Here is a 26,545-nt window from a genome sequence, read left to right on the forward strand (position 1 = left end):
TTATGCCTCCCCCACCTACTGGGCAGCCGCCTCCCCCTCCGCCCAAGCAGCCGGCGGTCAGACCAGTCAGCGCAGTGCAAGATGAGTACCCAGAAGAGCAGGGAGCATACGTCGTGTTCACCAGGGAGGCCGACGATCGACGCAGCAGACGGCTGCAGCAGCAGGAGGTGAATAAATAGCTTCTGACACACCGGAGTTCATGCACTGGTCTGAGAAGCCCATCAGCTGGAGTCGGGCTGACCACCCCGAAGTAATGCCCAGACCCGGCTCCTATTCTTTGGTTTTGGACGCCACCTTTGCCACGGATAAGCGAGCTGCTCGTTTTTCCAGAGTCCTGATAGACGGTGGCAGCAACATCAACATCTTGTACAAAGACACCATGGAGAAGTTGGGAATCAGGCAGAGGCAACTGCAGTCCAGCCGGACGGTGTTCCATGGCATAGTCCCTGGCCTTTCCTGCTCGCCAATCGGCAAGATCTTGATCGACGTCCTCTTCGGAGACAAAGATCATTTCCGTCGTGAGTCAATATGGTTCGAGGTGGTGGACCTAGAGAGCCCATACCATGCACTGCTTGGCCGGCCAGCCCTGGCCAAGTTCATGGTCGTCCCCCACTATGCCTACCTCAAGATGAAGATGCTGAGTTCCAAAGGGATTCTGACCATAACTGTTGACTACACGAAGTCGTCCGCCTGCGCATCAGAGAGCAGCCGGCTGGCCGAGTCCCTCGTGATCGCAGCTGAGAAGCAGCTGCTAGATCGAGTTGTGGCAATGGCAAGTAAGCAGCCAGAGATGTTGCCTGATCCCAAAGAGACGGAAGCTGAGGGCTCGTTCAAGCCGGCCAAGGAAACAAAGAAGATACCTTTGGACCCGGAGCACCCAGAGAGGTACGCTGTCGTAGGCCCCACCTCGACAGCAAATAGGAAGGCGAGCTCGTCAATTTCCTCTGTGAGAATCGAGACATCTTCGCATGGTCCCCCAAAGACATGCCAGGTGTCCCGACGGAATTCACCAAGCACAAATTACACGTTCGATCTGATGCCAAACCAGTCAGACAGCCTTTACGCCGCTTGTCAGAAGAGAAGAGGAGAGTTGTTGGAGAAGAGATAGCCCGACTGCTCGCAGCCGGCTTCATCATGGAAGTATTCTTCCCAGAATGGTTGGCCAACCCGGTCTTGGTACTGAAGAAGAACAAGCAATGGCGAATGTGTATTCAATACACAAGCCTCAACAAAGCATGCCCCAAGGACCCGTTCGCCTTGCCAAGGATCGACCAAGTGATAGACTCCACAGCCAGATGCGAGCTGTTGAGTTTCTTTGATGCGTATTCAGGATATCACCAGATCAAGCTAAACCCAGCCGACAGGCTGAAGACTGCCTTCATCATGCCATTTGGAGCTTTCTGCTACCTAACCATCACGCGGCTTCAAGAGCACTTGTCGCCAAAGCTTTCCGCCATGGCTTCTTCTGGCCGACTGCTCTTGAGGATGCCAAGTCTCTAGTCCAAAAAAGCAAGGGGTGCCAGAAGTTCCGCTCTAAGCCTCATCTGCCGGCTTCGGCGCTCAAAACTATTCCTATTGCCTGGCCCTTTGCTGTTTGGGGCCTGGACATGGTTAGACCATTCAAGACGGCGCGAGGTTGTTTGACTCATTTACTTGTTGCAATGGACAAGTTCACCAAGTGGATAGAAGCAAAGCCAACCAAGAGTTTGAATGGTCCGACTGCTGTGACCTTCATCTCTGACATCACAATTCGGTACGGCATACCGCACAGCATCATCACCGACAACGGCACAAACTTTGCTAAAGGTGCCTTGGCCCATTTTTGCGCGACGCAGGGCATCCAACTGGACTTAGCATCCGTTGCCCATCCGCAGTCCAACGGCCAAGTAGAGCGAGCAAATGGCCTAATCCTGTTCGGCATCAAGCCCCGGCTGGTCGAGCCTCTGGAGCGCTTGGCAGGCTGCTGGCTTGATGAGTTGCCAGCTGTCCTCTGGAGCCTGCGCACGACTCCAACCAAAGTCAACCGGCTTCACGCCCTTCTTCCTCGTCTACGGTGCCGAAGCCGTCATCCCAACGGACATAGAGTTCGACTCCCCTCGAGTCACCATGTACACCAAGGAGGAAGCAGAGGAAGCACGTCAAGACGGTGTCGATCTGCTGGAAGAGGGCCGGCTGTTGGCACTCAACCGCTCCAGCATCTACCAGCAGAGCATACGCCGATACTACAATCGGAAGGTCAAGCTGTGATCTTTCCAATAAGGAGACTGTCGGTGTCAAAACCGGCGGATCTCGGGTAGGGGGTCCCGAACTGTGCATCTAGGCCGGATGGTAATAGGAGGCAAGGGACACGAAGTTTTAGCCAGGTTCGGGCCCTCTCAATGGAGGTAAAACCCTACGTCCTGCTTGATTAATATTGATGATATGGGTAGTACAAGAGTAGATCTACCATGAGACCGGAGAGGCTAAACCCTAGAAGCTAGCCTATGGTATGATTGTTGTTGTGTATGTTGTCCTGCGGACTAAAACCCTCCGGTTTATATAGACACCGGAGAGGGTTAGGGTTACACAAAGTCGGTTACAATGGTAGGAGATCTGCATATCCGTATCGCCAAGCTTGCCTTCCACGCCAAGGAAAGTCCCTTCTGGACACGGGACGAAGTCTTCAATCTTGTATCTTCATAGTCCAGGAGTCCAGCCGAAGGTATAGTCCGGCCATCCGGACACCCCCTAATCCAGGACTCCCTCAGTAGCCCCCGAACCAGGCTTCAATGACGATGAGTCCGGCGCGCAGATTGTCTTCGGCATTGCAAGGCGGGTTCTCCTCCAAATTCCGTGTACCTATTGAATAAAGTCCGGTTTCTTGTAGATGTTGCGCTCCTTGGCTTCTACGCCCAATAATGGCCGCTTCCCACGTGTCAAACGAATATGAAAAGTCTGAGTGTTTTTACATTCACACCCCTAGCCGCGTAAATAAGCTGACCTATTTAAGGGGACGAGGATTTAGATCCAAACCACATCTTCCCCCCTTCGCGAGTGTTCGTCCACCATGGCCAGCCGTCGCGACTCCTCCTCTCGTCCTTCCAGCCCTCAGCCTGGATATTGGGAGAGATGCTCCATCCCGCATAGCGAGCTAGTGACACTCCAGACCAAGGGATTTCTCCCCCCGGCCTATATGGTCCCGGTTCGAGCCGGCCTTGCCATCTATAATGGTGGAGAGCAAGCGGAGAGTGCCCCTAATCCCTCCAAAGGAGAGCGGGTGTGCCTCATCCCTTATTTAATAAGGGGGCTCGGATTTACAATCCATCCATTTCTCCAGGGGCTCCTGGAGTTCTATGGCCTCCAGCTACACAATCTCACGCCTGCCTCCGTATTGCATATCGCAGGCTTCGTAGCCCTCTGCGAGCTGTTTTTGGGTATCGAGGCTCATTTCGGGCTATGGAAAAGGTTATTCTGCCTTGTGCCCCGCTCTAAGGAGGGGTCAATGTATCAAGTGGGCGGAACCGAAGTGTGGCGCATCGCCGGGACCGAATATCTGTCCGGAACCCCAAAGAAGGCGTCCGAAGACTGGCCCTCGGAATGGTTTTATATAGAAGACGTCCCACTGCCGGATCCTGTCCGAATCGGCCTCCCTGAATTCGACAGTGCTCCCTTAAAGAAGCGCCTAAGCTGGCGCCCACGGAGCCCTCAGAGGGAAAGTGACAGGGACATCATTTACCTAATGGGCCGAATAAGATTGTTAGCCAATTCTGGACTAACCATGATCGGGGTTATGGCCGAATGCATTATGCGGGGGGGTGCAACCGCTTCACTATAGAAGCCACCCCATGTGGGACTTCAACGGGGAGGACGACGCCACCCGCTACGGCCGTAAGGGACCGGATTCAGCTGCCGCTCTACTAAAGATCTTGTTCACTTTGTATAAGGGAGAAGAGGAGGAATTTCTCCGCGTCAACCCACAGGGTGGATTCTCTATGCACAATCCCCCAAGCTAGGTAAGCGATCGTATTTACTTGCCCGTCCGTTTTGTATTCCCATTGTTAAATATTCAGTCTGACGACTTCAATGCGGGAACTGCGTCGGGCTGTTAAGGAAATAAGCAGCCCTCCTCCACAACCCGAGGACCCAGGACGGTCCCTTGACCCGGCCTCTCAAGACGATCCGGACATATCTGTGGAGCTGATTGATGGAGTGTTCCATCAATTGAGCAAGGACAACGCCTTGGTGGCCATTACGGCCGATTACCCCGGGCTAATCCCGGCCTCCCAGGTAACTGAGATCGAAGTCCCAGTACCCTGAATAGGTGTCCGACCTCTCGTGTTTTCAGTTTCCTGATTACAACTGAACTTTGTAAGGGAGGGTTTTAAGGCGGAAGGCCGAACCTGCGGCGACAAGCCAACGAGGGGCCGCAGGGCCCCGTGGGCAGAAAAGAAGTGCAGTCCGGACCGAGGCGTCAGCGCAAAGGTATGGTGCGCCCCCTTATCCCAGGTGTTATACCTTCGAGGCACATTGTCACCCGTGCTCTCTTCAGGATAAAGAGACCTCGTCGGACTATATCTGGAGAGGCTGCCAATCGCGCCTCCACCAGCCAGGCTCCAAAGCCTGGTCCGGAGGCGGAGGCGAACGCAAGGCGCGCGCCAGACGCTCCTCCGACGGAGGATGTGGACGGGTTGTCTGCCACCAACTCTGAGGTGGAGAGTGCCATGAACCACAGGCGTCGCCGGACAATTCTTCGCGATGCTTGTTTCTCCCAAGGGGCGTTAGATGCCTTTAACTCAGGAGATGCGTACCTCCGTGCCGCTCAAAATGGTCTAGCCAGAGCCATGGAGCAATATGTAAAAGACATACGGGTAAGAAAATTTTGGTAATTATATATATATATACCAGTAGCCCCCGAGACTTGAAACAGTTAGAATAACTGATTTAAGAATCATTTGTTATGCAGGTTCTTACAGAAAAGAATTCCCTACTGTCCAAGGAGCTGGAAGAGTGCAAAGCCCAACTTGAGGCCGCACTAGCCGTGGCAGGGGAGCCCAAGGAGACCCCCTCTGGTAATATACACTTCAAAAGATAAGTATTTTGCGAAGCACGACATGGGTGCGAATCTGACAAATGAAATTGCAGATGGCGCCGGATTGAATCCGGACAGGCAACACCTCCTACGCCAGCTAAAGGCTGGTGAGAAGGTGCTGACAAAGGTGAGGCGGGAGAAGAACGATCTCCAAGATGCCAACACCAAGCTGGGCGTCGAGCTGAAAGATGTTCGTGCCCAGCTGTCAGACTCCGTGAAGGAGAATTAGCGGCTTTGGCGTGGCATATTTAGTAAGTGCTTGAACGAACCTTTGAAAGAAAGTTCGGCGGGGAAGTCGACTAACAGAGCAATGTCTGTAGGTGTGCTAACAGGTCGTCCTGCGGAGGAGATGCCCGGTTCTATGGGTGACCTTCTTCCCGAGCTCTCGCAACTGCTCGATCGAGTTCGGCAGGCGATGCAAGGCATCGCCCAGGCCCTGTGGCCATCTGTCTCCATGCCCGAAGGTCTTGGAGAGCTTGCGGAGAAGCTAAAGGGAGCACAGCGGCGCTTCCGATTGTGGAAGATATCGGCCTGCCGTCAAGGCGCTAGGGAGGCCTGGGCCATGGTGAAAACGCGGTACGCAAAGGCTGACCCCAACCACATGGCCGAGGTTGGTCCTATAGGGCCCGATGGGAAGGAGATCCCTGTAAGCTTAGTATACGGCCAAGTGGAGTTGGCCGCAAAGTATTCTCAGCAGGACTGTAAATTAGACAGCCTGTTAGATGGTATTGAAGAGGAGTACAATCAGTCAAAATGACTATGTAATTTAATTGACATTTATAATGCCTTGTAGCCGGATTGTAGATCGTTTGTCATGGCCGACCTTTTCGCTTCAGCCTCAGGACCTGACAGTCCGGAGTGTGTCCGAATTCCCATGCGGTTATATAGGAACCGGGGAATGCATGGAGACCAGGCATAGGGGTCATTAGTGCTTGAACAGACAAGTGCTCGACTAGTTATGTTATATTACATGGTTACTAAGAAACATCTTCTAGGGAGAATAGTTCCGTTAGGGGTTCCTTTCCCTGGGAGGCATGCCCTAAGGTGCATGTCCATGCTGCAAAAAGAAACACAGGAAAAACATCTGGGGGCGCATAGATAAAAATAAAAAAAAGATCATCTTTAGTTCACCGACCGAATATTCCCTTAAGAACACTAGCTTTCGGCTTCACCCAGTCTGAGGTACACGTCCGGCCGACCCGGCAGTAAAAATCGCAGAGGTGCTCCCTTTACCACCTAGCCGAATAATCGGGAACGTAGGGGTAAGCACAGGAGCCAGGCAACCCAGCTTGGCCAAAACTTAAGTCATATCAATGCATATAATGGTGAATAAAAGGTACATGCAGAAGTGTGACACATGTGTTGGGCATGAAGCCCATATGAATAAGCTTCTGTTTAAGGAAGCCCCCAGGTTTAATGAGCGTGGATATCGCGTCACTTTATGAGCCTTTAAAGGCTATAAGAGAGAGAGAGAGAAGAAGAGAAATGTAAGATAGAAAATATATAAAAAATGGACAGAGTCCGGCACTAGGCATAGAATCTTCGGAGACGGGCTGCGTTCCATGGGTTCGGCTCGAGTCCAGGACTCCCTCAGAGACCTTGTGCTTCGGCTGATTCAGCGAACAGCTGGCCAGCACAAGCTCTCAGCACCTTGGGAAGGCCCCTTCATCGTCAACAAGGTGTTGGGCAATGACTCCTACTACCTGATCGACGCTCAGAAGCCCCGAGCGCGCAAAAGGGACGACTCCGGCAAAGAGACGGAGCGGCCATGGAATGCAAATCTCCTCCGAAGATTTTACAGTTAATGCAGTATGTATCACGCTACCTTTTTGTATTAAAGTACGAAGACTTCAGGCCCCTCGAGACGATCTCGGGGACTGCCTTCTTTTATCTATATGATAATGAGTTATGCCTATGAGTATGTTATTCTTTACCGCTTGGCACCGGGTTCGACTAGTCGGCCCGGGGACTTGCCGTCTTAAGCTATGAAATGACTTCCTGCAGCCGGACAAGTAGTGTGTGGTACTCAAGCCGTCTCCTGTTAGAAGCCACAGATCGCAGAGCGACAGACTGGCAAGCAGGAGTAAGGTAGAATGGGTGTCCATATGAAAAATGGCTAAGGACTCAAAGCATGCACAGAGCTTAAGCCGGTTTTCCGCTTTTTGCAACCGACTCTCGAGCAGCCGGCTCGCCGTTTCCTAAATTAACTTGCTAAAAACTCTAAAAGGCTAAGTACTTGCCTTCCCAAAGAAGCCAAGTATTTGATCTAGCGGCAATCTGCAGAGCGGCTGTCCGACTAGCAAAACGGCAACTAAGGGAAGGCGGCAAAGGAAAAAGTCAAAGAGCAAAGAACAAGAAAAGATAGAATACGGATAAATATTTACATAAAAAGGCCCTTAGCCGAATCATCAAGCAGAAATTCAAGATACACCCAGTGGGTGGAATTGTGCAAAATAACAAGTTCATTGAGACTACTAAGCAGGTAAAGCAAAGATAAAGTGGCAGCCTAGGAAGCCGCAGACGGACTCGGAGGACCGGAGGGGTCGGCGGTGCCAGTGCCGGGGAAGTGGCTGGTTGGTCTCCGCCTGATCACCTCTGGTGACAGCTGGCTCAGTTGAGCGCGGCTCGTTGCTAGATGCGCGGTCAGGCTGGAGCTGGCCGTCTGCCTCGACCTCTGGCGCCTCCTCCTCGTCCCCCTCCTCCTCCTCGCCTTCCTCTTCGCCACTGGAGTCGATCACCTCCGCTGAGTCCTCGCTGTCGTCCGGGTTCAGCCCGAACCACTCCGGCGGCGCCTCCTCGCCGTTCTCAGCCCGCTCTGGGATGAAGACACTGGTGTTGGTGTACTCAGCGATCAATGCGGCGCGCCTGATGAGATCGTCCTCCACCGTTGCCAGCTCCGCCTGAGCTTCCAGCCGGAACGTGGCTAACCGGGCTAAACTCAGCCCAGGATACCACGCCTTGGCGAATTCCAAGGCCCGACGGGCTCTAGCCCGGGCTGCAGAGCCCTTCCAGGCCTCAAGATGACCGGCTGCCACCTCCAACCAATCGGCAGTCCGACTGGGGTTGCGTGGCGCCTGCATGTCCAGCCACAGGGCGGCAATCGCTTGGGCGCCGACGCGTTGAAGCCGGTGCAGCATCCGGTGGGCTGGCCGAAGACGGGCCTCGATGCTTAGAATCTGCTCGTTAATAGTTCGGGGGGCGTCGGCGGCGACCTGTGCACCGTCCGCCCTCCGTGCTTCACGATCAGCCTCGATGGCTTGATTGGCGGCATCAGAATGCCCGGGGAAGAAGTCTGCTAAGGAAGAAGAGCAAAGAAACAAATTTAAAAATTTAAGGCCGACTCGACTAGCAGTCGGTAGCTCGGAAAAGGAAACAAGTGGAAGCTCACCATCGACAAGATCTTCGATTGCTTGGAAGCCGGAGACCAGCGTCGCCTCCTTGTCGGTCCAGGAGGAGCGCTCGGATGCAAATTCAGCAAGAAGGGCAGTCTCCTTGTCCTCCGCCTCCTTCTAGCCCTTTGGAGCAGCTCCTTCTGCTCCGCTAGCTGCGTAGCCTGCCGGTCGCACTCCTCCATTAGCCGGCCGCACTCCTCCTCCCTGACGCGCAGTGCGGTTTTGACTTCGCCCAGCTACTGCTGAAGGGTGGCGTTGGCCTCTAAAAAAGGAGGGGGAGGGATGTCAGTCGTCAGCAAAGAAGAAGGGTCGCCGGGGAGATCCGGCCCGACTGCTCAGCAGTCGGCCCGAATCTCGGGGACTACAACCCGCGGGTGCGCCAGCGCGCCCCCGCAGAGAAAGAAGAAAACTCACCCCGGCTGTCCGACAAGTCGGCGGTCCGCTTGGCCATCTCCTCAACGTTGGCGTTGAAGGAGGTCACGCGAAGATTGTGGTAATCCTGCGTAAAAAAAGAAGCGTTGGTACTTGGATCTCGCCGATTAGAGTTCTGAGCCGCCTGCTCAGCAGTCGGCCCGAAACTCGGGGACTACACCCAGTGGGTGCGCTGGCGCGCCCCCACAAAGAAAAAACAAGGAAGCAAAGCAAAGAAAGGATGCGTACCCGGATGGCCGTTCGTGACGCCAGGTATGCCTTGGTGCACTCCTTGAGCTTGGCTTGGACGTTCAAGAGCACCCAGTTCAACGGGCCCGTCTCGCCTCCCCGCACCCACCCGGTGGGTGCGGCGCTCGACACCTCGGTGTCCGGGATCGAGGAGCTCGCAGCGCCGGTATCCAGAGGACGCGGCGCTGAGGCCGCCTCCGCGAGACGGCGGCGCGTCGGCGTACTGACCTCGAGGGCCAGGCCTGTCGTCGCCGCGCCTCCGGTTGTCCGCCTGGCGCGCCTTCGGAGGGTGGTGGTGGCGGCACAACGACCTCTGGCGTAGCGGTGACGTCGGCGTCCCTCTCCATGATCGGATTCTCGTCGCCGGCTTCCCTAGTCTGCGCCGAGAATTCCGGTGGCGGCGGTGCGGAGTTCAAGGGGACGACAAACACCGCCGACTGGCGTCGTGCGGCTTCCTCTGCACGCTTCTTCTCCGCATCGGCGGCCTCGGCCTCTGCCAGCTTCTTCAGGGCGGCAGCCTCCACCTTGTCGGCTTCCGCCTTCTTCATGCGGCCGGCTGCCCACTCCTCACGTGCCTCCTGCGCGTTCCGCTCCGTCGCCTCCCGGAGGTCGGCGGCGGGGTCAACCCACCGGGTGGTGGAGGAGGTCTCCGCCGACTTCACGACGGAGCCGGCGGCCGACTTCTCAAGAGATAGAGGGGCCCTAAGACGGAAAACAAAGTAAATAAATTTCAGACAGACTCAATAAAGAAATACGAAGATACGAAGGGAGGTGGTGCTTACGCTGAAATAAGCTGCGGCATCTTCACCACCTTGCGGAAGTGGTTGGCCTTTGCGGCCGCCTCGTCCCGCTTGGTCGCCGCGGCTGAGCCCTTGGGCTTCTTCGGCCGGCTGCCAAACAGGCTCGCCCCGGCCCTGCGCTTCTTGCCGCCGCCTTGTGCGTCCGGGGGAGCTGACGAGCCCGCGCCCGACTGGCCGGCTCCTGGCTGGTGGCGTGGGACGACCTCGTCGTCATCATCAGGCCAGTCCTCGAGACTGGCCCCAAGTCTCGGGCCGCCCGTTGCGCCGCCTCCTCCCTCGGCGTCATCTTCCAGGGCCGCCGCCCCCAGGTCGGGGTTGTCAACATCACTCTCCGCCCGGTCGAGGAGGAATTCGCGGTCCGGCCCTGCGGTGCCGGCTGCTGGTTGGAGGAGGGGGTTCTGACCAAAGCCGGCTGGTCAGATCGTACAAAACGGACTCGGCAACAAAGAAGTCAATGAGAAAGAGAAAAAGAAAACGACTCACCGGAGGTGGAGGGGCGACACGTGAATACGGCTCCTTGCCGAACTGCCACTCTTCGTTGAGGTCACAGCTCGCAAGGTAGTTCACTATGTAGGCTACCTCCTCGTGAGGCATCTCCTTGGTGCACATCCGGCTCGGCTCTCGGTGTCCGCTCATCTAGCAGATCATGTGGGGGCGACTTTGGAGGGGCAGCACGCGGTGCGCCATGAAGGCGGCCAGCAAGTCCGGCCCGGTCAGGCCCTCCGACTGCGCCAGTACTCGAAGCCGCGCAACGGCACCCGCTCCCGCAGGCGTCAACGTCCGGGCCCGGTGCAACCAGTTGGGTTGCCTCCCAGCCGGCGGGCCGGCTACGAAGGCCGGCAGGTTGATCCAGTCGCCCTCCGCGGAGACGTTCTTCACGTAGAAGTACGACCGCTGCCACATCTTCACCGATTTGATCAGCCCGATGGAGGCAAACGGGTTGTCGGCCCCCGACCTCTGCACGGCAATGAACACGCCGCACTGAGCCGGCACGCCCGCGGCCTGGGTACCGAGCTTGGAGAAGAACTCCCCCAGAGCTCCATGGTGGGGAGAACGCCGATGAAGCCCTCGCACAGGGTGACGAAGGCGGACAACAACACCACCGTGTTGGGGGTGAGGTGGTGAGGCTGGAGTCCGTAGAACTCAAGGAAGGAGCGGAAGAAGTTGCTCGCCGGCAGGCCCAGGCCGCGCAGGCAGTGCGAGCGGAAGACGACCCGCTCGCCCTCCTGCGGCACCGGCGAGATCTCTCCCCTCTGCGCAAGGCGGACCCTCACGAGATCCTCGCCAGGCAGTCGACGCGTCTTGCGGAGGAAGTCGATGTGATCCTCGTGGACCTTCGAACCATCCCAAGTGCTGGAGTGCGCCGTTGGAGGCGTAACGGCGGAGGAAGAGCTCATCATGAGCGGACCGCCGCGACGTTCGACGAGGCTCGAGGAGCGGAGAGGTGGAAGTAGTGGGATTTACTGCGCCCACTACTCCACGCCCCCCATGTTTTTCATGCAAAGTTACTGCGCGCGGTAATTCCGTGGGAACCTCAACCGCCCCCACGGCTGCAGCAGATCCGCTTGCGCGCCGAGGCATGGTAGTGGCAGGCCCCACCTGCGGACATGTCCCATCTCGCAGAGGGGTAGGCGGGCTGGCCCGGCCATTGGTTGACACATGGCGGGCACGGAGTGGGTGGCGGTCAGGAAGCTTAGCTCATACGCTACCGAGTTCCCGCCGGGGGATTCGAAAGAATTTTTGGACTAGTCAAAGTCAGGCGACTCCGACTCCTACCAGTCGGCCCGGCAGAAGTCAAACAAGGTCTCACCTCAAGCACTCAGAGAAAGAAACTGCTGAGGCTCCTCAGCTGATCGTCCGCGGCGCCTCACTAGCTTCGGAGACTACTGTTGGAGTAATGGGCCATGTGTAGGCTAACCCGAGGGCCAGAACCTTTCAAAACATCGGGGCTGACTGCGCCCCTCAGGACACCAGGATGGAGAACCGCCTAACAGAAGCCGGTTAAAGGAGCAGCCGACTGCCCGCATGCGGCCGAGTCCTAGAGGCGAAGTCAAGACGGGCTGACTCCCGCCTGGCGGCTCCCAGAGAAGCCGGCCACGGGGAGTCGGCCCACGACACCAACAAAGCCGATGCCCACGTAAGGGGGGATGGGACGGGGAGTGGCAACAGTAAAGCCCACTCCCTCCCCTTTTCATGGGATGGCAAGGCCACAATGCGTCGTACCAGTGGAGATCTCCGTCCGGCGGGGCACTATTGCCGTGCCATCCCTGACATCAGCAACAGTAGGCGGAGTCCTACACCCACGACGGCCTGTCGGTACGGTCTACGGATGATGGGCCCTACCGGTCAGCGAGAGTCCAGAAGACGGCAAGAGCGCCACCAGTCGGACCCGAAGGGAGCCGGCCACCGGAAGTCGGCCTGCCCCTCCCACAGGTCCCACGTGCCATTAACCAGACGAGATGGGGAGTGGCTACAGTAATCGCCCGCCCGGTAGCAGGGCTGTAGCCACGACCCCATGACCAAGCCTGCGTCATTAGAAGCACGGCTACAGTAATCGGTAGCCAGCAAGACCAGCAAGCAGCGGGTACGGCCTGTCGGCTCCGTACCAGACCAGTCGGCGGGGCCCACCAGCCAGCGGGCCCTAGCAGTCGGCGGAGAAGACGACGGGCGAAGAGACTGACAGCTGGGCCCTGCACCCAGTCGGTTTACCATTGTACCCCCGGGGGGCAGGCCTATATAAACCCCCCGGGGCACCCATGCAAAGGGTTCGGACCCATTAGAACTAGACCAGACCTTAGAGAAGGAAGAGAGTTGGCCTAGCCTCCTCCTGTCCACAGATACAGCTCGAGGAGCACCATTGTACTCACTTTTGCCTTAGTGATCATGCGGAGACCCCGTAAAGCAGGACTAGGGGTGTTATCTCCTAGGAGAGCCCCGAACCTGGGTAAAGTTCGCCGGCGTACGTGTCTACGCCTCATCCCGTTTCTAGGCACCGGTGATGTTCTACTCGCCCCCACCATGATAAGCCATCCATTGGCATATGTCGCACCCAACCCCCGACAATGAATATGTGTAACATCACATTCGAGATTAAACAAAAATAAACCATTGACCAGCGGGGCATGACCATAAAACATATCTCTCATATAAATGGAACAACCATTATTCTCGGATTTAAATGAGTAGCCATCTCGCATTAAACGAGATCCAGATACAATATTCATGCTCAAAGATGGCAATAAATAACAATTATTGAGGTTTAAAACTAATCCCGTAGGTAAATGTAGAGGTAGCATGCCGACAGCGATCACATCGACCTTGGAACCATTCCCGACACGCATCGTCACCTCGTCCTTCGCCAATATCCGCTTATTCCGCAACTCCTGTTTTGAGTTACAGATATGAGCAACCGCACCGGTATCAAATACCCAGGAGCTACTGCGAGCACTGGTAAGGTACACATCAATAACATGTATATCACATATACCTTTGGTGCTGCCGGCCTTCTTATCCGCTAAGTACTTGGGGCAGTTCCGCTTCCAGTGACCATTTCCCTTGAAATAAACGCACTGAGTCTCGGGCTTGGGTCCATTCTTTGGCTTCTTCCTGGCAACCGATTTACCATGCATGGCAACTCCCTTGCCGTCCTTCTTGAATTTCTTTTTACCCTTGCCTTTCTTGAAACTAGTGGTTTTATTCACCATCAACACTTGATGTTCCTTTTTGATCTCCACCTCCGTTGATTTCAGCATTGAATATAACTCAGGAATGGACTTCTCCATCCCTTCCATATTGTTATTGTAGTTCATCACAAAGCTCTTGTAGCTAGGTGGAAGCGATTGGAGGATCCCGTCAATTACCGAGTCATCTGGAAGATTAACTCCCAGCTGAGACAAGCGGTTGTGCAACCCAGACATTTTAAGTATATGCTCGCTGACAGAACTATTTTCCTCCATCTTACAACTATAGAACTTGCCGGAGACACTACAAAAAAAATACACTTCCGTGACGATACGTGTTTGTCATAGTAGGTCGCGTTTTTGTCATGTATGTACATCCATGACGATTTTATGACAGAATCAAGATAGCCATACATGTGATGTCGTAGAAGTGTTCCATGACATTACCAAAATTACCATCACAGAAGTGTCCACTTCCATGATGATAAATCGCGGGTCACAGAAGTGCTTTCGTCAAGGGTGACCGACACGTGGCATCCACCGTAACGGAACACCGTTAAGCTATCGGGTCGGGTTTTGGATCCGATAACCCGTTAACAGCCCCGACCAATGGGAAATTTCCATGTGTAAAATTCTTATTGGCCGGACGAAACACATGTCAGCTCGTTAGTGGGTCAGATAGGCGCCTATGATATGTCGACACCTGCCATGGCCCACCACTGGCCCATTTAGCTTACAAAGTCGGCCCGTTTGACTTGGTCAAAAGTTAATGGGCTGGCCCATGAAAAGCCTGTTAACAGTATCTTCGCAAATAGCCCATTTTACGGCCCGTTAACTCACGGCCCGTTAGGCCCTAAAGGAAATCAGCCCAACAACGTCATGTGGGCCGTCGAATATAACACCAACCCATTTCACTTTCGGCCCATGTATGGCCCACACATCTTTCGGCCCATATGAGGCCTTCGTATCTTTCGGCCCTTTACAGGCCCACGGTGACTCTAGCCCATAATGAACAGTAATTTTCTTTATACCCGTTAACGACCCGTGATTTACATGGGCCGTTTCTAGCCTGTGTTAGCTTTTGGCCTATTGACGGCCCATACGTTCTTGGGCTCCTTTTCGGCCCTCGATTACTTCCGGCTCGTTACTGGCCTGTTCCCCTAATGGGCCAAATTCGGCCCATGGCAAGAGTCGGACCGTTACTGGCCTGTTCCCCTAATGGGCCAAATTCGGCCCATGGCAAGAGTCAGCCCGTTACTGGCCTGTTACCCTAATGGGCCAAATTCGGCCCATGGCAAGAGTCGGCCCGTTTCTGGCCTGTTAACTCGTTGCGCCGTTTCCAGCCCGTCCTATATTCTGGCCCATTAATGACCCATTATGCCTGTGACAGAATTAAGCCTTTGCTGTCCTACGGCCTGTTAATGGCCTGTTACTGTGCTGGGCCGATACCAATTACGCCCGATTACGGCCCATGTAGACCCATTTATCCGACGGCCCGAGGCCCACCGATTACAGGCCCATTTATCGATGGCCCGTAGGAGACCCATGGATCCTATGGCCTGTATATGGCCCATGGTAGTTGCGGCCACTAGCAAACCAGGGGAAAAGAAGACTAGGAAATAAATAAGGCCGAAACTAACGCTAGGCTATTAAGGCGATTGCACAGATTACATCCACTCGGCATCAAAGATTGCCACTAGTGCAAATATAGGGAATGCCCTACACTATACAAAAATGGCTTGCTGTTTTCTTCAGCCAGTGGCTGCATGTTAAGAATAAATTTTGTATTGCACCAAAATAAATTACAACTATATAACAAAAGGAAGGTTGGCATAAAACTTAATAGTCTAGTAGATAAATGCACCACCAGAAGTTCAGAAGCTCAGTTCATTTGACCTGACTGTTACGTTTTCATGTTGTATTGTCCGATGGAGCACCATAACCCTCGCCTTCATTTCCCCTAGGCTCCTGAACAACATAGCAAATGTCCGATAGTCTGGTTTCAAAACCATGCATATCTTGACGACATTGAGCAATGTTTCTCCTTGTTTCACAAAGGGTCTCTGTTAGGGAATGGACTTGTGTCTGGAGCGCAGATACAACATTGCTTTGAGCTTGCATATCTTGATCATGAGGCAGTTTGGACGATATTGTCTTAACAACCAACCCAATATTACGCAGGAACGTGCTTTTGGCACTGTTAGTGGACAGGTACTGACCCACTGCAGCAAGAGTTGACATTGCGGTTATAGTTGCCTCGCCACCTTTAGAAGGTGGCGGTTCCACCATTTTTTCCATAGCTCGCTGAAAAGTTGAGGTTTTACATTAGTAGTACTAGAACAGAAGATATTAAGGAGGCAGCAAAACCAAACAAAATAGCTTTGGTCTATATACAGAACTTATTCTGGTGAACCCATGTAAAATATTAGTTGTATTTTATTGCAAAGTACATAATAAAACCAGGTTCCTAACATATGACCATGTACCATCGCTAATGTATTGTCTATTTCTTCACATTGTATTGAGGGCTAAGGATAAAGAGACGACGTTTATAATACGGTAAGCGTAGTATGACATCATTCATATCACAAAACAACTGAGAACAGACAAACATGCAATTGTAATGTTGTGTGGGCAAGTCCAGCACGGAACTAGATTACGGGTCAAGATCAAAGGAACATCACTCCTCTCTTTTAAACCTTGTAAGGTGCAATGATACGCTAAGACAATTTTGTATAAAATTGAAAAGTGTAATAGACATTGGCTGCAAACCATGCAGTTCAAGGCACAAGTCAGAGTAAGTAGTAGTTAAAAGGCATGAGGATTAAGGACTTACAACAACGGCTTTGACTGGTGTAGTCATGCCCTTCTTCTTGCTGGTGTGACAGTCCTTGAAGATTTCCACAACATTTGGTTCAGGTACTTTTTGGTCCTTGCGGGCTTTCCTCTGCATTTCGAACAAGTCAATATAGATCTGATAATATGGTACAGAGAAAAGAGTCAAACAACAGCTAATTACAAGAGCCTCACAGTGTGCAATATAGCTACGAGATCTTGTCGTCTGTTGGAATTTCACTTTCATATGGTTGGCCTTGTTCTTTGAACAGTTCACCTACAAGAAGATAGATTTGTGTGGCACATGCGTAAATAGGACTTCAACATGTGATATGCTCACATATATATATAATGTACCTGATACTTCGGATCAGACCAGTGTTTAACAAGGCCCCTCCAGTCTTCATCCGATATATTTTCCACTGGAGATGTTTGGGAAAGTTCACTGTTAGCCTTGCCTTCAAAGTGAGTTTTCCTCAAGTTATACCAATACTGTCGCAGAGCAGACTTGAAAACATGGGTGCAAGCTTGTCTGGTTGCATCATCTTGGCTATCCAACTTGAACCTCATCTGTTGAAAATTATGGGAGTCTCATTATCAGCAACCTAGAAAGTATGGGACAAAGCAAGACAATATTACTAGTTTCCATACATAACCATACTTACAGATAAATGGTCGAGGAAGGTGTTGAACTGGGTTTCATCTTTGTCATTCCAGTACTGAATCCATGTTGGGAGGATACGTACATGACACCTAACGGCAACCGCCGCCTCTGATACTAACTTGGCTGACTCTATAGCATCAGTGGCCTTTTTAAACCTGCCTCAAAACGGATCTTCATTCTTCCTCCTCTAGATTTAGTTAACCTATCGAGCATTATCCCTGATGTTTGTTTCCTCTTGCGCCTAGGTGCTAGTTGAACAACGAACATAGGAAGTGTTAGTGTACATCAAACTATGAGACTACATATAAAGAAGCATGCAACTGTAACTTGACGCTAGCAACTACCTTCTTGCTGTTGAAGCTCACAAGGTTCATCTGATATTGCCAACTTGTCTTGTGTCAAGAGTGCTTGGGAAGTAGTGTCAGGTGGCAAGGGAGCTTGGGAACGTGCTGCTAGCTCAGTTGACACACGAGTAAGTCATGCAGCTGGTAGTACTGTGGTAGGTGTTGCAAGAACTAGGGCTGTCTCTGCTTGTTTGGTGGTAGCTATTTGTTTCTGTTTGGCTTTTTTTGCAACTCGTGTAGCATGGGATGCCGTGTTTGTAGAATTTTCCGCTGGACTTTGACCTTCTATTGCACCATCAGTACCAGCAGAATCTGCAGGATTCATCTGCTTCTCATTCCCCGCCATTCTGTGTTTCTTCCTCTTTCTTTGTGCCATGTTAAGCCAAGCCGACAAGAAAAACAAATAACAATTTAGTTCTTCAGAACAAATTGATGTGTGATGGAGACAAACTGAACTTTGATGTTAGACAACCACATGATAGGAGGATGTAATATGTATGAAAAACAGGACAGAAGAGATAACCAGAACTATAATGTGTAAACTAAGAAGAAGACATTTCACCAAATTAGAAGCAATGCAATGGAAGGTAGACACCATATGAAAGATGCTACAAATATCGCTCTGCCAAGTTAACAGTGTCTCATCATAAATGGCGTTTAGACAAATGTGAAGCAGTACAAGAAATAAATCATATGCAAGATGCAAACAACATCACACTACCATGTTAGAGGTCTCTCATTATTAGTGCCATTGCATATTCACAGTATTGCATATTCACAGCTTATGATGTGTAAACTAAGGAGAAGACATTTCAACACATTAGAAGCAATGAAAGCTAGACACCATATGAAAGATGCAACGAATATCACTCTACCAAGTTAAAACTGTCTCGTCATAAGTGCCATTTCAACAAATTAGTAGTACAAGCTAGAAAAGAATGTGAGATGTAACCTATATCACACTCCGAAGTCAAACGTGTCTTATGATAAGTGATTGTTGCAGGTTACACAACAGTAGTAATTTGATGTAAGAACATGGTGTGATAGACAGATATTGTATGTTCTAGAAACAGGAACACATGTCTTATTCAAGTATAATGTGTAAAGTAAGCAGATGGAATTCAACAAAATTAGAAGCAATACAAGCTAGACATCACACATAACATGCAACCACATATAACAGTGCCAAGTTAGAGGGAGCATCGATGATGCTGCACTAGGGGAGACGTGCTCATCATAAACACACCTTTGTTGAGTGTCTATGCATGTGTTGTCTTGGAAATCATCTTGGGGGTTGATACGTCTCCAATGTATCTATAATTTTTGATTGCTCCATGCTATATTATCTACTATTTTGGACTATATTGGGCTTTATTTTCCACTTTTATATTATTTTTGGGACTAACCTATTAACCGGAGGCCCAGCCCAGAATTGCTGTTTTTTGCCTATTTCAGTGTTTTGGATAAACAGAATATCAAACGGAGTCCAAAAGGAATAAAATCTTCGGAAACGTGATTTTCTCACCGAACGTGATCCAGGAGACTTGGACCCTACTGCAAGGGATCAAAGAGGTGGTCACGAGGGTGGGGGGCACGCCCCCCTAGGGCGCGCCACCCTGTCTCGTGGGCCCCTCGGTGCTCCACTGACGTACTCCTTCCTCCTATATATACACACGTACCCCCAAACGATCAGAAGAGGAGCCAAAAACCTAATTCCACCGCCGCAACTTTCTGTATCCACGAGATCCCATCTTGGGGCATGTTTCGGAGCTCCGCCGGAAGAGGGCCGTCATCACGGAGGGCTTCTACATCATCCTAGCCCCTCCGATGAAGTGTGAGTAGTTTACCTCAGACCTTTGGGTCCATAGTTAGTTGCTAGATGGCTTCTTCTCTCTCTTTGAATCTCAATACAAAGTTCTCCCCCTCTCTTGCGGAGATCTATTCGATGTAATCTTCTTTTTGCGGTGTGTTTGTTGAGACCGATGAATTGTGGGTTTATGATCAAGTCTATCTATGAATAATATTTGAATCTTCTCTGAATTCTTTTATGCATGATTGGTTATCTTTGCAAGTCTCTTCGAATTATCCGTTTGGTTTGGCCAACTAGATTGGTAGTTCTTGCCATGGGAGAAGTGCTTAGCTTTGGGTTCGATCTTGCGGTGTCCTTACCCAGTGACAGAAGGGGCAGCAAGGCACGTATTGTATCGTTGCCATCGAGGATAACAAGATGGGGTTTATTTCATATTGCATGAATTTATCTCTCTACATCATGTCATCTTGCTTAAAGCGTTACTCTGTTTTTAACTTAATACTCTAGATGCATGCTGGATAGCGGTTGATGAGTGGAGTAATAGTAGTAGATGCAGAATCGTTTCAATCTACTTGTCACGGACGTGATGCCTATATACATGATCATGCCTAGATATTCTCATAATTATGCACAATTCTATCAATTGCTCAACAGTAATTTGTTCACCCACCGTAGAATACTTATGCTTTTGAGAGAAGCCACTAGTGAAACCTATGGCCCCCGGGTCTATTCTCATCATATCAATCTCCATCACTTTAATATTGTTTTGCTATTTACTTTGCCTTTGCTTTTTTTACTTTGCATCTTTATATCAAAAATACCAAAAATATTCTATCTATCAGATCTCACTCTCGTAAGTGACCGTGAAGGACTTGACAACCCCTAATCGCGTTGCTTGCGAGTAGTTATCGCTTTGTGCAGGTACGAGGGACTTGAGCGTGGGCTCCTACTGGATTGATACCTTGGTTCTCAAAAACTGAGGGAAATACTTACGCTACTCTGCTGCATCATCCCTTCCTCTTCGGGGAAAACCAATGCAAGCTCAAGACGTCGCAAGAAGGATTTCTGGCGTCGTTTTCGGGGAGTCTACGCAAAAAGTCAATATATCAAGTACCCATCACAATCCCTATCTCTCGCATTACATTATTTGCCATTTGCCTCACGTTTTCCTCCCTCCCCCCCCCCAATTCACCCTTGCCGTTTTATTCGCCCTCTCTCTCTATCCTCCCTCTCTGTTTGCCTCTTTTGTCCGCTTGCTTTTTGTTTGCTCGTGTGTTAGATTGCTTGTTTGTCGCAATAGCTCATGACGTAGCAGGGGTGTGGAGGAGTAGAAACTGTAGAGGCCCTCCGTTCGGAAGGAGCACCTTTATCCGCTGCCTTGCTAACTTCCTTCTACTTTACTGATTTTGAATTGTCAAGTAAAACCGACAAGAAAAAGCAATAAAATTCTCTCTTCAGAACTCATTCATGCATGATACTGACAATCACTTATTTGATGTAAGGCAAACACATGATACTAGATGTAATATGTATGAAAAACAGGACGGCATGGCATGTTCACAACTGTTTGTGTAAACTAAGCAGAAACCATTCCAACAAATAAGAAGCAATGCAAGCTAGACACCACATGAAAGATGCAACCAACATGACTCTGCCAAGTTAAAAGCGTCCCATCATAAATGGAATTTCAATAAATTAGAAGCAGCGCATGCTATAAATCATATGAAAGATGCAACTAATATCACACTGCATATACTAAAGGTATCTCGTCATGTTGATTGATGCGGGATACAAAAAAACAATAGTTTTATGTAAGGACATGCTTAATAGACAGATGTACTATGTACTAAATACAAGAAGGCATGTCACATTAACAGGTATAATGTATAAGCTAAGCAGACTAGCACATGCAGTTTAACCAGATTGGAAGAATTACAATCTAGACACCATATGCAACATGCAACCACATATCATGCTGCCAAGTTAGAGCAAGCACCTGCGATGCTAGTGTAGGGGAAATGCTGTAATCAACTATAGAGCTACGTTCACTATCTTCATCTAGCATTTCTGTTTCTTGAGAATCATGTCGGGAGGCTGACGCTGCATTCTTTAAATGAGGAGTAGTCCCCTTGCATGCCTGGCTCGTCATAAGTGATTAATGAGGGATACACAAGAACATTAGTTTGATGTAAGAACATGGTTAATACATAGATGTACTAGTATGTACCAAAAACAGAAAGGCATGTCATATTCAAAGGTATAATGTGTAAGCTAAGAAGATGCAATTTAACCAAATTGGAAGCAATACTAGCTAGACATCCGGCTGGAGTGGTGAGCATGATCATCTAGGACCCGAGAGCCTGGTGGGAGGCGGGCTGCTTCGCCACCATCGCAGCTTTTTAGTTGGCCTCCAGGTGATGCCTATCTTTGCTGGGCTTGTCACTGGCTCGGCCAGTGCCCTGACTAGCTATTTGTCTTCTGGTGCTCACGGGATGGTGGTTCATGTAAAAAAATATCTTTCCTTATCTTACCAACTTCGGCCTTTCGAATACAAGCTAGACACCATATGGAACATGCAACCACATATGACACCGCGAAGTTAAAGAAAGCACATGGGATGGTGGTTCATTGTGAGCGAGGTCATCAACTCTAGAGCCACGTTTACCGTCTCCATCTGTTGACACTGCACCCTTTATAGCGCTATAACGTGCCTTGCCTACCCGCATACGAAGCTGGAGCGACTTCTCTCTTTTCTTTTTGGCTTCTCTCATGGCAGCAGAGTCTGAAATACCCTTGCATAAAAACACAATAGTGAGAGTAAGGGTGAAGTGTGTGCAGAACTAGTGCACTGTAAAAGTAGCAGATAGTAGGTGGCTGAAAAATAAATGATAGGAGACATATGATAGCTCTACAACATTGCATGGCAAACAAAATTAGATTCTACTCCGTATGATTTTGTAATATATGAGCACAGGAAATGCAGGTACTCCTCTAGCACACCACCACATGTGGTCATATCTAAGGTAACAGTCGACTGAAAATAAATAGGTCAGTCGATTTTTTAATGAACTGTCCGATCTATAAGGAACGGGCAGATGGCCTTCGTCTACCTCCCGCCAGTCACTGTTGACGATCTTTCTTGAACCGCCAGCGACCACCAGCCCAGACCCCTGCCTCCGCCGCCCCGCCCTCCCATCGACCTCACACCACCGCTGTGCTTGGCAGCACCCCCAGGCCATCCCTTTAATCTCGGCCGACCTCCAGATCGGGCGCTAGTAGCTCTAGGCCGCACACGCCCCTAAGATAAACACCAAGGCGCTGCTTCCCCGGCGTAATAGGCGTACTAGCGCCTGTTACGCTGGGGAATTCTTCCGTTAATTGGGAATCAACTGGCCAGAAATTGAAATTCAGGGGGGCGACGGACCTCTAGCTAAGGTGAAATAGTATATGAGGAGAAACCTTGTGCATCGCGAGTTACTAGGAACATCTAGTATCAAGAAGAAGCGGTCAACTAGTGTCTTCTATGGGATGAATACCGTGCAAGCAGAGACATAAGATTTGCACGAATAAGGGAAGGGGAGTACCTTTTTCGGTTGCCGGTGTGGTCACCTCCACATGTCACGCCGATCTTCTTCTTTTTACCGGGGAAACCGATGTTCTGGAGGGTGCAGGCTTGGACGAACCCATGGCCAAATTGTTGACTGTGTTTTCATGGCCGTATGTCAGCGGAGGGGAAGCAGATCCTAGGCGGCGAAGGAAGGCATAGAAGGAACACCTCCGGTGCGGTGGAGGGTGGCGAAGTTGGAGCGGCAGCTGTGAGGCGCAGGACGATGTGGTTGAACTGGCTCGGGTACGGACGGCTCGTCCTCGGCTTCAACTACTAGCCGTGGAGGGCGTTGCGGTTGAGGTTGCGGTGGACGACGACGTCGGGGTATCGGCTCCGATGTGATGGAGGAGGGCGGCGGTTGATGGGTGGGATGGGGTGGCGGACGGAGGACGCCGGGGTTTCGTGGCTGGTGGAGAGGTAGTTTTGGTGCCCACGGAGTACGAATGGGGAATCAGACGGGTGGGGGGACCATGTTTTGGTCTGGGACGCCCTTGTTTTTGTCTTTTTTGAACAGAAGATGGGACGCGCTTGTTTGAAATTTGGGGAAAGTACAAACTTTGCCCCCTCTTAAATTTCGGACCTACTGCGGGTCGGGGGTAGGATGGTAATCCCAGGTGTCCCAAATAGTGGGCGAGAGCGATTTCGGCCGCGCACATGTGTGCTTAGGTGGCCATTGTGTATGAATGTTTTTCGGATGCGGTTGCGTGGCATCTAGATGAAGCTACAAACCTACCTCGGTTTAGACCTTTGGACGACGGGCCGGTAGGTTTCACGGGTCGGAGTTATTAGAAAAGTAATTTCCTTGTACTACCAAACATTGGTCTCACGCGGTTTCGGGCGAGTAGAGGCTCTTTTGGCGCTTCGTTCGAAATTTTGAAACACAAGCATTCATGTTTAGAGTGCTCTTGAACTATGAGGATTGACCTAAATAGACAACGTTATATTTGACCATGTATGTTTGAAAACCTCATTAAATTATCCACTTCTTTTTGAAATTTTGACACTTGAAAATCCTATAACTATGATTATTTTGGAATGGAGGAGCTAAATTTGAATCTATTTTGTACACGACTACATATTCTATTATGTACAAAATCAGAGCAAAGATTGGTGCCCCCATAATTTAGGTATGGTTTACAAATGCCATGATATCAAGTTCAAATAATGGAATGGACTTCATGTTGAATTCGATTTTTTTAAACCACCTTAAGTTGAATTCAAATGTATGCTAGTTCATAGGTAGCTATTTATAATGTCCATTGTGTAACTTTCGTATGTATAATGTGCTTTACACACACAACATGAACTATACTCACGTTTATATTCGATTGCTAAAGCGATGCATTGTCTGGAGTTCAAAATACTAACTATGTGGATCAATTGTGACGAATAATAACATAGACATGCTCAAATTCGATAGAATCTAGATGTCTGATGGATCAATGACCGCTCCTTACGCGAATTGCAAATATCATGATCCCATCCTAATATTTGGATACAATTTATATCTTTAATCAATGTGTAGAGCAGTCTTTTACGTGTAGTTTCACTCTCCATCGGTGGTACCTCACACATGCTCACACACTCTCTCCCGAGGTGTCTTTCTCGCACACATGCTCTAGATATAACCCTCCCTCCCTCTCGTAACCATTTACAACTATTTTCACTAACCTTTATCACAAGCACTCTTCCTCTCACAAACATACACACGCACAATCCTCATCGACCCTTTCTATATACATGGACCTGCCTATGTGTCTCATGTACACACATTATCTTTATGCCTGTCTCTCACGCATTGTATCACACCTCTCTTCCTAATCGACGAGTATGATTCTAGCAGAGCATTCTGTAGGATGCCCCTTAAAGTTAGGTTGGATGAATAGTAATATCAGAGATAAAGGGGTTACCTTAGTCCGAGAACCTAGGGTTACAAATCCTAGCCGGCTTTGTCAGTGGACACAGAGTCCTTCACAATTCTGCTATCTTTGTCTTGTATGACTAGTCATCCATGGGTCTTCCTAAATGCGTCACGGGCCAACCAATGTGGCGTAGGACGGAACCGAACGAAGGGCCTCACCTCGACCCACCGGACCTCACGCGATGACACACCCTCTGCCCCCACGTCTCATTATCTTCTCACACCCACACATACCAACACAAACACCACACACACAGAAAATTTCTCCTGGTGCCTCTATTCCCTCCCCCCTTGCATATACACACTCAAGGGAATGGAATCTCTTGTCGTGACATCATATTCGTCTCTCTCTCTAGACCACTCTCATTTCTCGTGCTATCTCTCCCACGCCCCCCCGTCGGCTCCTCTACCCACGCCTCTCTCAAATACGTAATACACACACATACCTCTCTAGGCCCCGCCAAATGCATCAACTACACATTCACACATGTTACATCACGTACCCCATTGATCTAAAAAGCCCTCTCTTCACGTTTATTTCGCATACAACATTCCTTTTGAATAAAGTGTGGCCAAAAAAATATTTTAGAGTTTCTACATATATACAACATTACAAAGTTATATGGAGGAGTATGAACGCTAATTTGCATTGCATGGTGCCCACAATGATATTTATTCCACATTGTATAGTTAAACGCTCCATGTGGCACCTCTAGTGTTGCATCACATTATCTCACTACCATCGTGCCCACCTGTCGACTTGTATCTACTCTACATCTACACTCTTATAAAATACATAAAATACACTCTTATAAAAACAGAGTTGGTGATGATGGTGTGCCTGCCATCCTGCAATATAGGCCGTCCGATTTATATCTGGTGGATAGGAAAGAAACTATGGCAATTTTGCAAAAAGGTACCCACACACCTCTCCACATTTGCAAATAAGGCCTTCCCCCGTTCAACCTTTTCTCTCACAAGATAAACAAGTCATACAAATGCATCTTGATGTTACGTGCAACGCACGGGCATGTTGCTAGTAAGAATGAAAACAAACGACAAAAAATATATTTGGATAGTGGTTCGAAGTCATGACCGCGGGCACAACAGACAAGGTGGCCTTGTATTGGTATGCTGAGCCGTCTGTTTTAACACACAGGAGCTGGTGTGGTGATTATACACACACGCACACATGCACACGAACTGCATCCACGCAACACTCACACAAAAACATGCTCCCACGCACGCACGCAACACTCACACGTACACACGCAGCCACTCACGCACGCAACACTCACACGCACGCACACAACACTCACATGCACACACACATATGCGCATGCATGCACACACCAGTACACCACACGACCAACACACACTCTCACGCTCAAGTGCTCAACCTACACGTGCATGCGCACACATCAGGCCCTGACAGACACATACACAACCAGGTGATTCCCGCGCACGGGTTGGAGGCTTGTCACACCTACGTAAATTTGTGTTTATCTGACCTTTTGCCTATGCGAACTGATAGGTGGGACCCACAAGGAACGTGGTCAATTTAACTAGTCAACATGGCGCCACACAGACTTTTTGGCCGGTCAACAGAGTGCAATCTGATGCTGAACTGTGAGCAAGTGACCGTATAATCACCGCAAACCATATACAGTGACCGTAATCAGCTTATTCTGAAGTTCGGTGACCGTATTACACTTTTCTCTCTGTAGGCCCTCCAAAACTACATCTCTACATGTTCTCGCATGT

The sequence above is a fragment of the Triticum urartu genome, chromosome 4A, assembly GCF_056163025.1.
Source record: "Triticum urartu cultivar PI428250 chromosome 4A, HENAU_Tu73, whole genome shotgun sequence".
In the NCBI taxonomy this organism is placed as follows: domain Eukaryota; kingdom Viridiplantae; phylum Streptophyta; class Magnoliopsida; order Poales; family Poaceae; genus Triticum; species Triticum urartu.